At 49.5% G+C, this 14,331-nt stretch overlaps 1 protein-coding gene across 2 annotated transcripts in view; it reads left to right on the forward strand.

Moving 5' to 3' along the window:
* GALNT14 (polypeptide N-acetylgalactosaminyltransferase 14) overlaps positions 1–14,331 on the forward strand; it is a 208,032-nt gene that overhangs the window by 103,016 nt on the left and 90,685 nt on the right. The window lies entirely within an intron of this gene.

Below are 14,331 nucleotides of genomic sequence, written 5' to 3' on the forward strand. Positions count from 1 at the left end.
ACTGTGTTCTAGGTTTGCGTGCTGATTGATGGGAATGATCCAGCAGAGAGCAGGGATGTGATGATGTAAAACAGAGAGGAGAATTACAGGAAAGAATTCCTCGAGGGGGCAAGAGGCGATGAGATCCAAATAAGACAATTGGTAGTTAAGGGCCTCCATACTCTGCCTTACTAGCATTATTTTTCATCCACCAGAACCTTTTCCAGGCAAAATTTAGAATTTTACTCTTCCTTCAAACGTGTCTTTTTCCCCCCCTCTGTACTTTGGCCAGACCCTTAGAAAACTAGAAAACTGTCTCCCACATCTCAGTCTGTTGAAATTTTCCTGTTCTTCAAGGCCTGACCCAAATGTGCCCCTGCCATAGCACTCACAGGTCTGCTTCCAGAAGTGGTCCCTCTTGACCATCGGTGCCCTTTTCTTGGAGCTCTCTAGAGCACTTAGCATTAGTGTTGACTTCTCCACTAAGTGGACAGCTGCAGAGAAGGGCCACTGGTAGGTGGTGGGGCAAGAGGAAGAGGTCAGCTCCATGAACCTACCCAGAACTCTGGCATTAGAACTTCAGTCTTGTGTGTCAGTGTGGCATGTTTTTTATTTAGAATTATATATGAGGAGGGGCACCATAATTTTTTCTGTGTGTAGATTCTAAAGATCCTTCCTTACCTGGCCCTGCTTGTCCCCATTCTACCCCAAGGAGACCATAAGCATCTTGAGCAGGCATCATATCCCACTGGTCTTGGGACCCCTGTGGTACTTTCTTAGCCTCTCAGTCCACATTGGTTCAGTGTGAGGACACTGTTTTATAGAAGTGTTATGTGGCAACTGAAGGCCCATGTATTCTGACTTTAAGGAAGGTGGGGTGCTGGTGAAAAGTGACCTTATTTGTTGGGGCGCCTGGGTGGCTCAGTTGGTTAAATGTCCAACTTTGGCCCAGGTCATGATCTCATGGTTCACAAGTTTGAGCCCCGTTATCGGGCTCTGTGCTGATGGCTTAGAGCCTGGAACCTGCTTCTGTGTGTGTCTTTCTCTCTGCCCTCCCCTGCTCATACTCTGTCTCTCTCTCTCTCAAAATTAAATAAAATATTAAAAAAAAAGTGACCTTATTTGAGAACTGGGGTTGAGGGGAGACTGTAAGGCTGAGAATGGGGTCAAGATCCATAAAACTCCACCCAAGGGAAAACTGACCCCAAGCAGGTAGTGTGACAGGACTGGGACACAGCATCCCACCATCCCACCATCTCCCACTGTGGGGACCTCTGGAGGCTCTGTGGCCATATTTTGGGTCTGACAGCATCTGCATTAAAAAAAAGAAAGCAGGGTTTGATTCTCCTGTCTTATCAGTATTTCTCTTGGTCATCAAGATGGTGACAAAGAATGGCTCTCCCCTCATCCCCCTTTTCCTCCCCTTTCTGACCCACCCCTCCCAATTATACACATATTTGCAAAACACATGCATGGTCTCTGAAGATACTCCAGCCACGAAGAATAGGATGCAAAGATTTATTTCAGAACCAGAGGAATAACCTTTCTTCTTCCTCTCTGCTTGTTGATGCACCTGCCTTTGAGGCCTTCAATGCCTACACCACTTGTCCAAATTTTACTCATTATGGCAGCAACCCTGGAAAGTAGATATTATATCCCCATTTGATGGATGAGAAAATCATCCACTGGTCTGTGGAGAAATGAAGACCCCCTCCTCAGGTGCACACAGCCAAGGGCGGGACAGAGTACACATTTTATCTCCAGTCTCCCACCTCTAGGCTCAGGCTCCAGGGCTCTTCCAACTATGCCTTTTTATCGAAAGGGCCAAGTAGTAAATGTTTTAGGCTTTGCAGGCCATATGGTCTCAGCTCTGCTGTTGTAGGAGAAAGCCGTGGACAGCGTGTTAATGAGTGGGTGTGGCTGTGTCTCCATACAACTTTACTGATCAGAGCAGGTGGCAGGCTGGATCTGGCCCACAGGTCTGCGAGAGAGGACCTCGGACCTCCCCCAAAGCTACCTCTTACCTTGTTGCCCTTTTGTGACCACCGCTTCACATGACTCCCAGAGTGTCCCTCCCTTGCATGCAAACCAGCTCATCCATGCCGTGCCTGCACGTTTTTCCAGCTCTTGCTGAATATCTCTTGGAATTCATGCTCCTGCCTTCCCCTCCAGGCCCATTGGCAGGTGATTAAGAGCCCAGCTATACATTTCTGACAGCAGTGGCTGGCAGGAGGGACCATGTGGCTGAGATAAGCGCGTGTGTGCTGGGGAAGGGGCTGGCCATGTGGGACGTGGGTTTCATTCCCGGAGAGGAGTAATAAGCATGTAATTGGCTTTTCAGAAATGCTCGGGCTGCTGGAAAGCCTGTGTCTCAAGCCCACCATGTACTCCTTAGAGCAGCGGAGACTGGCTCACCCAGAGTGGGGATGAGCCAGATGAATTCTGGGTCAGCAGGTGGGGCTGTCTTGTCCCCAATGATCACTATAAGCTGTATGATGTTTGGGAGCCAAGAGGCAGAGTAGGGCAAGACAGAGAAGTACGGAGCCTTATCCTGCCAACAACCTACTTCCCCACTCACAAGGGCAGAAGTGCATCCCAGGAGGCCAGTTCTGGACCCAGCATGACAGTGGAAGCATGGGGAATTCGACAGTGGCCACTGCCTTCGGTCTGTGGATGAGACCATCCCTATGGGATGCTGAGGCCACCTTGAACTCTAGGCACAGGGGGGAACTGTCCAACCCCCAGGTTTGTGCTGCCCAGAGAGGGGGTTCTGACTATCTGACTCCGAGGCAGGGAGAGCAGGGGCTGCTGGAGGTCCCCTGCTTCTTTCTCAACTTCTCTTTCCCTGGGGTGTTATTGACCCACATGAAGGTATTAAAGCTGTAGCCAGGTTTTAGATAGAACAGTTACAGAAAAATCAGCTTTTACTTTAGGTTCAATCCCCTTTTAATGAACACAATTAAAATATACAGGTCTATAGATTGAGTCTATTTTCATGTCCGGGGTAATGATCCAACATTGCTTTGCTGTGTTATAGTAGCAAAACACATCTCTCTAGCATGTATGTTCCCAAATCTGTGGCCATTTCCCACTCGTCTGTGTCACAGAGGGTAGACTGCCTGGTCACCTGGTGACCTGGTAGACAGGTCACCTGACCTGTCAGCTCTAGTACAACTCTGTGCCATAGTTCTGGCACAGTAATAGCCTCTTGTATGTGTAGAAGGCAGTTAGGTTGTCAAGGCACTTTTACACGCATCCTTTTACTTCATTCTCACAGTGACCCTGTTACCTAGGTGGGTCAAGTGTTATGCTTTCCATTTTACAGAGGGGTGAATGGAGACTCCAAGCTCAGTATTTGGGGTCACACAGGAAGCAGGTGCAGAGATAGATGGGACTAGACTCCAGCACTCTTTGCTCTGTCCCAAGCTGCCATTCTCGTGATGGTCTGAGCTCCAGGCTAGGGTACCAGCCTCTGGACAGGGAGCAGTAGCCATCTAACTTCAGCAAGAGACCTTCGCATCCCTTGGACCTGCCTGGTCATAACTGTCGTGACAGGACTGGACTGTGTGGTTGTGTGGAGAACCTGGCAGCTTCCTGCCTCAACCAGGCCCTGGTGGACACAGCCAGATTCTCCATGAGTGGTCATTAAATGAGTGAATGATGAGTGGCCCTGGGCCATCACAAATGATGGTACAACGGGTGCTGCTGACATGTGTCAGGTGTCAGACATCCGGGCTCTGTAGTTCCTGAAGGAAGGGATTTTACCAATGAAAATCAGAGCAAAACCCACTTGGGGAGCCTCAGTGGCTCAGTTGTTTAAGCATCCCACTTCAGCTCAGGTCACGATCTCATGGTCTGTGAGTTAGAGCCCTGCCTGGGGTTCTGTGCTGACAGCTCAGAGCCTGGAACCTGCTTCAGATTCTGGGTCTCCCTCTCTCTCTGCCCCTTGCCCACTTGCACTGTCTCTTTCTCTCTCGAAAATAAATATTAAAAAAATTAAAATTTAAAGCAAAACCCACTCAAAATAAGCTCTGGAGTCAACAAATTCTCAACTTGAGTCCCATTCTAAAGTAAGACCACAGGGGTGCCTGGGTGGCTCAGTCCACTAAGCGTCCAACTCTTGGTTTCTGCTCGGGTCGTGATCTCACACTTTCGTGAGTTCAAGCCCTGCATCGGGCTCTGAGCTAACAGTGTGGAGCCTGCTTGGGCTCTCTCTCTCTCCCTCTCTCTTCCCCTCTCCCACTCATGCAGTCTCTGTCTCTCTCAAAATAAATAAATAAATAAATCACTTAAAAGATTGCATTTAAAGTAAGATTGCACCGTTTTATGTTGGGGGAGAGTTTCAGCTAAAGGGAGGCATGGTAGCTTCCACCTGTCCTTCCCTCCGTCCACCCGTCCCCGAAGCCTTGCCTCTTGTGTGATGTCTATTGTGCCAGATTCCCAGCCCTGCAGACTCTTCAGCAAGAGTGAACAGTATGTGGGCCGTTACTCCTCCGGAGCTGACGCTCTGTGGTGCCCCAGATGGGCGGAGATTGCGCTGGAGCTGCCTGGCTCCCTGTGCCCCAGGCCGCTGTCCAGGATCAGGACCCGGAACAGCACCGCCCCGGAGGCCCAGGCCTCCCCCGCACCCCCCCCCCACCGTGAGGGTAATGTCCCCCTAGTCATTGCTGTGGCTACAGATGCCCTTATTACTCACACAGAAGTCTCACCCTTGTTTAACAACATATTAAACCATTAGTCTCCATGCCAGTGGGTTCAGCTAGTTCACAGTGGCAAAAGCTGATCATTAAATCCCTTTTTCCCTGCTTAATCTCTTTTAAATTGGTTGCTTTTTAATTTCACCAAGTGCCCTCTTTCTCAACCATTCTGTCACCCGCCCAGTGCTGCGGCCCTGGCATACTCCCAGGTGATGGGGACCAGGTCCCCTGCATCTACCCTGGGGGGGGGGTCTCTGTGACTTCAGGGTCACTGGGGTGGAGCCTAAACAGGATGCTCTTCCTGCAGAATGGGCCCCCACTCCAGGTGCCGTGAACTGAACAGGTTATTGATCTGCTTGCCTCACACTCACCTCTGATCCACTCCTGAGGCCGAAGATTCCAGTCTTTAAACTTGTGTCATCCAGAGCCTGGGTCCCCTGCAGGTAACAATAAAAAAATCTTGTGTCTTCTCAGCAGGAAACTCAAATATTTATAAAAATGGATAGTGTGTTGTGTGTATTACTTGTAGTAACTTCAGAAGTCCTTAAGGCTGTGATGGAGCCCAGAGAATTCACATCGCTGGGCCCGTCAGAAATGCTTGCGGCGGACAGGGATGGGAGGTGGGGGATGCGGAGGGTCCACTTTTATTCCTGGCAGGCCCTGTGGGCCATAGGAGAGTAAGCCCCAGCTGTCGAGGTACCAGGCTCAGGGCATCTCTGCTGACGGCCATGGGGATGGAAGGGGTTAGAGTCTTAGGAACGTGATGCAAATGTGGAGGCAGAATTGATACGTGAGACGGAAGTGCCATTGGCACGGTGACCAAGGGCCATTCAGCCGTGGTTAGCTTTGAGGCCTTTGCTCATGCATGAAACGGTCATCCAGATATTCAGGTTGCAGGGTCGCTAGGAGGATGTCAGTGAATAATGAGCGTGGTGCTCCTAGCACAGGGCCTGGCACATGGTGTGCCTCTCCCACTCAGCGGAGGGCAGTTGTCTGAGGAAGTTGGCGGCCAGCACTTTCGGCCTCCGGGGGAAGGAGATACAGGTGCAGTTAATGGGATCTGGGAGGGACCCCAGTGGCATCCCCTGCCATCCACCACTGCATCCAGTACAATCCATATACCATCCACGTCTCTCTGGGATTCGGGTCAGGCAGCTTCTAGGGAAACTAGCAAGGGAAGGGCTCGCATAACCAACTACAGCTCCTGATGCTGTAGTTGTTCCCGGGGCTGAAACTGATCTTCGTGTCTCCCTCCCCCGCCCCCCCAAACACACACACACACACCTACACCTGCACCGAGGGCTGGTCTAGCTGGCTTGCCTGGTGGGGTGATCCAGACTCTCATCCCTGAGGCCCTGGTTACTGTGTCTCTGGCAGTTAGGGGTTGTAGTACCTGCCTGTTATCCAGTTATGGCCGAACCGGGAGATGCTCCAGGGAGTCACCTGAATGCCAAGCGTGTGCCTTCCGTCCCCGTTACACAGTGCCGCCCCCCCCCCCTCACCTCAGTCATCCTTCTCTATTAGATAACTGTTCTCTTGGCCTGCTGGTCTACTGGTGAGAAGAATCAAAACCAATGAGGTGGCAACAATAGCTTTAAGTTTAAGGCGGCACTGTCCCCTTAGGTGGGACTGAGAGATAGAAGTATCCCCTCTCTAGGACCCAGGGGGTCTAGACTCCAAGAGCCTTAGTTGTGGGGGAAAAAAAAGCACAAACTCCCTGAGTGTGGGAGTGGTGAATGTGTCCACTCCTACTCTTACTCATTGGTACCCAGACCCCATGAACGTCACCTGCCGACTACAGAACATCACATACTGGCTGTCAGTGCATGGCAGCTCCCTGAAGGATGGTGTCCTGTCTTCTCAGGGCATCATCTCCATGCTGGTGCCTCAGCAACACTCTGGCAGACTCTGGATGGCATAGTATGTTTCTGGACCAGTGGATCTGTGGTCTGGTACCTACTGCCTTACCCTCTTTGACATAAAATGGGCCCTTTGGTACGAGACAACGTTACGGGGAATTCCTGCCAACAGGTCAGACTTTCTGTGAGCCCTCAAAATAGTGGTACCTGCGGAGGTTCTGTTGACAGGAAATGTGAACATATAGCTGAAATACATGCTCATCAGGAAGAATGAATCATGGCCTTTCCCGTTATGAGAGGGTGCACTGTAATCCACTTGTACCCGGTGGCTGGTTGGTCTCAGTGGATGGTGCTGTATTAGCCTTGTGATTTGTCTCTGTTGTGGGCAGGTTGGCACGTGGCCCTGGCTGTGGCTGCATCAGAGTTGGCGACAAGGAGCCCATGCCACTAGGCCCATGCATAGCCTCTATCTTTGCCCCCATGGCTGCTTGATTCATGAGTCAGTTGTATGCACTCGGGTAGCTGAAGACAGAGCCTGGCTGACTTCTAAAGAGTCATCATGGCCATTGCCTGTTCCGGCACGGATGCTCTTCAGTGGGCATTAACGTGTGATATAGATCCTCACACACGGTGCAACTCCCAGAAGGTCCTACCCCAGGCATCCTTGTCTCCAGCCTTTTAATCTGGCTCCTTCCAGGTCCCTGAACGACCAGTTTAGCCATTTACCACTGTTCATGAGTCCGGGTGTTTCCCTACATTGAGCCACGTCTTCCTCCATATAAGTGCGTGCGTGACAAGGTGCACTGTCTGAAGCTCGACCGACTGGAGGGGTTTTCCCTTAGCACCAATTCAAGGCCACATCCGAGTATGGCTGTAGAGCGACAACAGTCCATTTGTGGTTTGCACCCATCTGTGGACCCAAGTAACTTGCAAACAAAGCTCAGATGTTTTCCTTCTCGGTAGAGGGCCCCCAAGCCTCTCCTCGTGAGGCCATAGTTGTGAGCTGAGAGGTGTCAAGACAATGATTGTATGTGACAAGGTGGAGGAGAGGTCTCAGCCACCTGTTTGTACAGTCTTCTTTTGCTCTGTGGATGTGCCCAAGCCTGATTCTGAACATTCTAGTTCCGCTTGATGATGGCCTGCTCTCAGGCCTGCTCAAATTTATAGCTTGGTAGGTCTAACACTATCCAGTTCGTTTTGAGTAGTTCTGGCTATATCATTGCTTGATGTCCCGTGATTTGATTTTTCTTTTTTTCTTTTTTCTTTTTTTTTAATGTTTATTTGTTTTTTGAGAGAGAGAGAGAGAGAGAGCATGAGCAGGGGAGGGGCAGAAAGAGAGGGAGACACAGAACGGGAAGGCAGGCTCCAGGCTCTGTGCTGTCAGCACAGAGCCCGACACGGAGCTCAGACTCACATACCGTGAGATCATGACCTGAGCAAAAGTGGGGCACTTAACCCACTGAGCCACCCAGGCGCCCCACATTATTTGATATCCCAAGGTTAGAGATGTGTGTGTGTGTGTGTGTGTGTGTGTGTGTCTGCGTCTGTGTTTTAATATTTTCTGTTTCTACCAGTGCCCAGCAGCATACCCTGCTGTATAGTTCTGAGCCTCAAATGGCTGCTTTAGGCTTACTACAAAACCTTAGGCTACAGACTGGCTATTAATGCAACTACAGCTTAAAACTTCACCAGTTTTTCCGCTGACACCCTTTGTCTTTTCTGGCATCTAATTCCAGATCCCATGGTGCATTCAATTGTGATGTCTCCTTAGTCTCTTTCCATCTGTGACAGTTTCTCTGTCTTCCTTGTCTTTCATGACCTTGATACTTTGTTTGTTTTGCAGAATGTCTCCCAATTGGGTTTGTCTGATGTTTCCTCCTGATTAGGTTGAGGTGATGTGCTTTTGGCAAGAAGGCTATGAGCCCTTCCGAGTGCATCATTTCGGGGGATGCATGATACCAATGTCTTATTACTGTGGTGTTCACCTCAATCGCGTGGCCAAGGTGATGCCTGCCAGGTTCCTCTATTTAAAATTACCATTTTTTTCCTTTGTAGTTAATAAAAGTCTTGGCGGAATGTACTTTGAAACTATGCAAAAATCCTGTTTCTTCTCAAACTTTATCCCACCGATTTTAAGATAGACTGGTGCAGTTTTTATGCCATGGACCCTTTCAGAAGGTGGTATTGACTTCTTTCTTCAGCGCTTCTGTTGGGAGTGGAATTTGAGGTGCCCCATGCAGGGGGAGGCAGCTACCTCTCTGTTTTCACTGGCAGGGAGTGTCCTGATAGCCCTGCAGAACTTTCACATCCTGCTTCCATTTCTCACCCCCTCACCTGCTAATTTACACTCAACCTCTTATGTCTCTTGCCTTTCTCCCTCTTCCCTTCGTTTGCTTGTTGAATTAGTTGCTAGGGATGCAGCCAGCTCAGAACTCTGCACTCTAGGCAAATGGTAGACCCAGAGAACTTTGGAGATCAGTGACCCCAGCCCCCTATTTCCCCAGTGAGGATAGACCCCAAGACGTGAAGAGGAGCACATGGGTCTGGAGGAACCAGTGCCAGGTCTAGAACTCGGCTTCCTGACCTGTGCGTCCCAGGTTCCCCATGGTGCTCCATTCCTCAGGGCTGGTCATATGGAAGTTCCCTCTAGGCCCTCATGAGGCACTGCTACCTGTCATATGGCAGGTAGTCATGGTAAAGTGAAGTCATGTTTCCCGTTTGGTCTTGAGCTTCTCGACTTCTGTCCTGAGGAAAAGGGGCTGCTGTCTGCCTGATTGGGAACTGGGGGCCCCATACCCCTCTATGGGGAAGGCTTCTCCCTTCTTTGACGTGCAGCATTGGGGCAGGCATCTTTGTGAGAGCCCAGAGCACCCCACGAGCTCTCCAGACCTGAACAGTGGGTCCTCCTCTTGCCTTTTTTCTGGTGGGGGGGAGTTGGGGTGCTCACTTCCGTTCTCGTTTTCATCCTCATCTTCGGTTACCTTCGCCTCTTTGTCAATTGTTACATGCAAGTCACTGCTTTTCGCAGCTGGTGTTTTCATTTAATCCTTAAACCCTGTGAGATGGACACGATTCTCCCATTTTCCAGGCGAGGGAAACTGAGGCTCAAAGAGATTAAGTAGCTTGCTCTGGATCACCATTCCCATAGCCGTTTGGGTTTGTTTCCTAATTAAATAGATTCAGTGCTCTGCTGATTCTTATACTTCATTCCTGGGCTTTTCATTTTGAACCGTCTCTTCACTGGCCAGATGTTACCCTCTGGCACATTCTTCAAAGCAAGCTCACAGGTGCTGTAATCCCTGGGTTCTCTGATGGCGAGAATGTTAGCCTCTTGCCTTCACACTGGAACAACACCCTAACAGGTTAAGATGCTCTCGGGTCTCGCGGAGAGTCCGCCTCTATGGCGTCTGCTCATTGTCCTCTGCCGGTGGATGTTGCTATGAGCAAGTCTGAGGTCAACGTTCTCCCTTTTGTAGGTAACTTGTTAGTTCTGCCTGGACGCTTGGTGATCTCTGTCTTGATTTTCCAAGTTCAGTACCTAAGCCAGGAAATGTCTTTGTGCTGATTGTTCTGCATCGCTTTTTCGTGGAACATGGCATGCTCTTGTGTTGTGCACCTTCCATCCTTTGTTCACCTCGGGAGCTGTTGTTAAGAAAAAGGTGAATACCTTTTGTGCGTTCCACCTGTGTTTTGGCTTCATGGTGACCGGTTTTCTGATGTTGGTTCACCTTTGCTCTTTCTACATGGGTTTCTCTCCTCCGGTTGCTTTAATAATGTGAGCCTTTCTCCTGTACAGTCACAGTGACCCGCCCGAGGGCCCACTGCCAGCGGGTGGCAGACCAGAACTGTGACCCTTTCATTGGTATCAGTAACTAGATTCTCTGCTGTACCTGCTCCACTTCTTGGGATTTCTGCATTTGTTTATTGGTTCTGCAAAAGTGTTTTGTGGTTCTCAACTGTATAGCCCTTCGAGTCATTTCTTCATCATCTCATCTTTTAGCTCTTATCTTAGTAAATTCATGTTCTTACGTTGTTCTAGAACATGAAGCATGTTTGGGTGATTTCTTTTGTTCCTTAGGTCATGTTTTCTTTCACACTGGGGTTTCTGGTGTGTGTGTGTGTGTGTGTGTGTGTGTGTGTGTGTGTGTGTGTATCTGGTGTTTGTTTTTTTTTAATGTCTATTCATTTGTTTTGAGAGAGAAAAAGCCCATGCAAGCAGAGGACAGGCAGAGAGAGGGAGAGGGAGAGAAAGAATCCCAAGCAGGTTCCATGTTGTCAGCGCAAAGCCCGACACGGTGCTCGAACTCCAAAGGGTGAGATCGTGACCTGAGCCGAAACCAAGAGTTGGATGCTTAACCAACTGAGCCACCCAGTGCCCCTGTTTTTTTTTTCATGCTATGATCCATTTCTTTGTTTTTGTCCCCCACCGTCCCCCACCAGCAACATGTTTGCATCATGGCCATGGGGTTTGTTTACATCTTGCCTGACCTCCTGACCCTGACTCAGGGCGGGTCAATTCTTGACCGCTTTCCTAGCATGTCTGAGCCTGGCTCACTTCTTCCACAAGGCATAGTCTGAGGGCCAGGAGCTCTGTGTCTGCCTTCTGTAGCCTGAACGTGGTGGGGAGGCAGGGGCTGCAGGCAGTTTTCATGAGGACACCCAGCCTCTGCCAGATGCCAGAATCCCCAGAGAAAATCCACACTCCCACCTCTAAGGCATAGGCAGTTTGGGGCAGGAAGGCCCGATAAATAAGGAATTATAGTGTTGCAATAAGAGGGGGGACATTTTTAGACTGCTGGGGTCAGATTTTCTCAACTCTCTTCTAGTAGTGGCGGGGGAAGTTTAAGAGAAAAGATACCGGTAAGGATACCGGTGTGTGGGGACCAGGATTATGCATGAGACAGGAAGTCCAGAGAAGGACTTGCAGCCCATGGTAAGGGATGGGATCCAACTGTATTTTAGAAAAGTCATTCCAGCAGCAGTGTGAAAAATTAAATGCAGATCCCAAACTAAATCCCCAGGGCCTATCTTTTGGTCAGCTCTGCGAAAAGGCCAAGGAAGTATGTTTTGTACTTGGAGCTGAGGCACCAAGGAGTAGAAAAGTTCCTGAAACTGGCTGACATCCCCACTCTTTTTATCCCTGCCCCATTTTAAACACCCTCAGCTTCTGGGCAGCTGCTGAAAACCACCCCACGTTCTCTCCCAGGGCTGTTTCCTCATGGACCTCTGGAGATGTTTTCTCAGGCTGCCCAGATGGCAGCCAGGGCTGGGGGCTGTACATCTGGATAATATATCTCAAGGTTTTTGCCTTTTACAGCACAGCACTGGGCAGGGACTAATTATGGGGTCCCTCTGAACAGCATGCCTCATTACTGTGCTCAGCATGGAATGGGCAGAGCCTGGAAGAGCTGGGGAGCTGGCTTCCGCCCCCTAAAGGGTAGCTGGGAAGGGAAGAAGGAGGACATCATTGATTTCTTCCCTATCAGACAGGTTTGCCCATGTGAACTCATCTTTTCAGGAAGACACTCACTCCTCTGTGCTGGACTTGACAGCCAGGTGCCTCCTGGGACTAGGGTAGCACTGGATCCTTGATGCTGTAAGCAGAAATTTGCATCTATGTAAATAAGGACATTTCTCTGGGGAATCAGTCCATGGCTTCCATCACATTGGAAAGGGGGCCATGTCTCATCAAATAATTAAGAATGCCTTCTCTATCTTACTCCTACATGTGATGGGTGGGGAGACTAACCAGAGACCCAGAAGGGAGAGCAGAAGTTATTTGCCCATGGACCCAGGTGTAGTGGCAGAGGCAGACCTGAAAGCCAGATCCCCTGGCTCCCTCTAGGACGCTTCTGGCTGCCTCATTAGTGAGATCACTTCCTGCCCTGCAGACACATGGTGTTTTCTTCTTTACTAACAAATAAACATGTAGCTGCTATTTATTGAGTGCTTAGTGTATGCATGGCACAGTGCTCAATATTTTACTTTATTCCATTCTTTCATAAAATAGCATCATGATTTCACAGAATAGGTAGCTGTGGTGGTGGTGTTCTTAGCTGCCAAGGTGAGGTTAAATCACTTGCCAAGGTCACAGAGATAGAAACTGGAGGAGAGAGATGGCAAACCCAGCCCCATTGGGCATCCACTCTTCCCATCCCCCCTGTTCCCTCTGTATTAGGCTTCTGCCAGCCTGGCCCATCCCTACAGACCCAAACCAAGACTAGCATGCTTCCTGAAGTATTGTGACAGGCTGAGCCCCTGCTGGCCTTCCCTTCTCTGGACAGGTGGGGCCGTTACAAGTTCTTGTAGGAAGATGGCCCCAGTTTCTTCACCAATCCTGCTCCTTCCTTGATGGCTGCCCTTGGGCCTATCTCCTTCTCCCCCTCCTAGCCTGTGCTTGTATATGACATGAGAATCATGGTATCCATATCCTGGGGCTCTTAATGAGATCATTCTTGTCTGCTGAGTCACTTATTCAACAAATACTTGAGAATATACCACGTGCCAACAGCTGTGCCAGTGATGTCGGTGGTGAGTATGGAGAAGGCTGTCTCTGCTGTCAAGAATGCAATGGCCTTAGGGGCACCTGGTAGCTCTGTTGTTTGAGCATCCAGCTTCGGCTCAGGTCGTGATCTCATGGCTCGTGGGTTCAAGCCCCACATCAGGCTCTGTGCTGACAGCTTGGAGCCTGGAGCCTGCTTTAGATTTTGTGTCTCCCTCTCTCTCTCTGCCGCTCCCCGACTCATGCTGTGTCTCTCACTCAAAAATAAATAAACACTAAAAAATTAAAAAGAAAAAGAATGCAATGGCTTGGTCAGGGAGGAAGACAGGAAATATATACTTAGACAAAGTTACGTGGTGCAGACTGGGACTTCCAGATTCCTTGAAGGAGAAGTACAAAGTTCTAGGAAAGTATAAGGAGAGACTGATTCAACCTAAAGTTCCTGGAAGGCCCCTTTAAAGATGCAGCACTTAGTCTGAGGCTGATGGATGGGTAGGAGTTGGTCAGATAGAGAATATTCTGGGGAGAGAGCCCAGCAGGCATGGAGGCCTGTTCGCTAAAGGTAAAATACCATACACCAGGGGCTTAAACAACCGAAATTTATTTTCTTGAAGTTCTGGAGGCCTGTAGTCCAAGATCAAAGTTCTAGCAGTGTTGTTTTCTCTTGAGGCCTCTCTCCTTGGCTTGCAGATGGCCACCTTCTCCCTGTGTCCTCACTTGGCCTTTCCTCTGCATGAGGATATTCCTGGTACCTCTACCTCTTTTTATAAGGACACTAGTCATGTGGCATTAGGGCTCCACTTTGATGGCTATTTTAACCCAATCATCTCTGTAAGTATCTATTGGCCTTATCTCCAAATAGTCACATGGATTAGCACCCCCCCCCTCCCATGACCTCATTTAGCCCTAATTACTTCTTTAAAGGCACTATTTCCAGATGTGGTTATATTCTGAGGCCCTGGAGACCTCAACAGATGAATCTTGGGGAGAGACAACTCAGCCCATAACAGATGGGAAAAAGCTGGTCTTGTTTTAGAAGCTGAAGAAGCCAGGGGCACCTGGGTAGCTCAGTTGGTTAAGCAACTGACTTCAGCTCAATTGATCTTGCGGTTCATGAGTTCAAGTTCTGCACTGATAGTGCAGAACCTGCTTGGGATACTCTTTCTTTTTCTCTCTGCCCTTGTCCCCCCCCCCCACCTCTCTAAATAAATAAACTTTAAAAACATATCCTTAAGGGGTGCCTGGGTGGCTCATTCGGTTGGGTGTCCGACTTCAGCTCAGGTCATGATCTCTC

Source organism: Lynx canadensis, chromosome A3 (assembly GCF_007474595.2).
Source record: "Lynx canadensis isolate LIC74 chromosome A3, mLynCan4.pri.v2, whole genome shotgun sequence".
Lineage (NCBI taxonomy): Eukaryota > Metazoa > Chordata > Mammalia > Carnivora > Felidae > Lynx > Lynx canadensis.